This window comes from Rutilus rutilus, assembly GCF_951802725.1.
Source record: "Rutilus rutilus genome assembly, chromosome: 5".
NCBI classification, from domain to species: Eukaryota; Metazoa; Chordata; class Actinopteri; order Cypriniformes; family Leuciscidae; genus Rutilus; species Rutilus rutilus.
The window spans coordinates 5,020,891-5,022,342 of record NC_140213.1 but is presented as its reverse complement, the minus strand read 5'-3'; positions in this window follow the sequence as shown (position 1 = coordinate 5,022,342).

The window sequence follows — 1,452 nt, the reverse complement described above, 5'->3', positions numbered from 1 at the left end:
AGTATTATTATGGACTCTGACAGGGGAGGCGGTCAGCAAGCCAATTGGATAAAGCCAGTGGGATGCCCCATACACAGAGGGTGAGAGAGTGGGCTTGAGGAGCGTCGCAATACGGACACAAACAGTTTACTATCACAACACGAAAAGAATATGGCCTGAGATTTACAGTGAAACCAATAATTCTCTACTCAAACAAACAATATCTGAACATATGGTAAAGTGAAGTTGTGATGAGGTATTTATTGGACCTCTAAAGCCAAAAGGAAGACGGAATGATATGTTTTTGAGTTTAAGGAAATTGACAGTTCACTCTTTTGGTCTGGCAGCTGTTAACACCCGAGTATACACAAGTACAGCGTTCTGTCCAACAGTGAGGTGTGTCTGCTTGTTTTTTAGGCATCCTTCCCATGTCGAAACCGAGCCGGGGTGATGCCCAAAACAACTCAAACAGGTCACAAGACGCTGCCAAAATTCATTAGCCCCTCAGCGTGACATGCAGGTGAATCGACAGGGTCAAAATAGCACTTGAAACCTCTAGCCGGGGGCCCGGCGGTCCGGGGGTTCACATTGTTGTAATGCTGTTATTGTTTAGTAGGATAAGCGGTATAATGAGTCAGGTTGAGGTGGGGAGGCGTCTCTGGCACAAGGTGAGGTGTTCGGTTTATTAGTCAGTGCTACTCTCAGCAGAATAGCAGCCAAGAATCTCGAGCAGACAGCTGGCCGTCGACGTCATGTGACACTGATGGACTAACAGGCAGGCAGTGTGATCACATGACAAAGCAAGCCAGAGGAAAGAAACATGTATGTTTGTGGATACTGTCACACCATTTCATATGCCAAGGCTTTGGCATTGATTCATCGCTGAAATCACGTTCAAGATATTAGCAAATACAGATCTCACACTTTCTTTTTTTTCTCAGATAAACCATTATAAATATTTGAAAGAAACCGTTGCCATGTCAACAGCGTCCTTCTTGAACTTCACCTCCCTTTTTAAAATAATCTATAGCTGACAAACTGGAGAGCAGATTATTAGATCAGTTATTTAATCACAATTAAGTGAAAATAGAGGTGCATATTAAATCATTTAAATAGCTGAATAATGTCAAAACTCTATGCAGATGTGGCAATTTGTGATGTGCTGACACGAAAAACTGGTAATTAATAAATCATTATTTATTATTTATTATTCATTATGGTTTTCATGTGTCCTCAGTTTCACTTTTCATTCTGTTGGTCAGTTTTTTAATATTCCCTTAGCTAAAAAAAGCTCAGTCCTTAATGACATCATCATACACCAGGAAGTGACATCATTTTCAGCAGGAAAACAACACTAGCATCAGTAACTATTAGCTTGAGGAATTCTGAGGAATTTATGAAAACATCATTCTGTTTAATATAATTACAATACTCTTCATTTAAATTTCTTTATTTAAAATTAAGATGAACTAG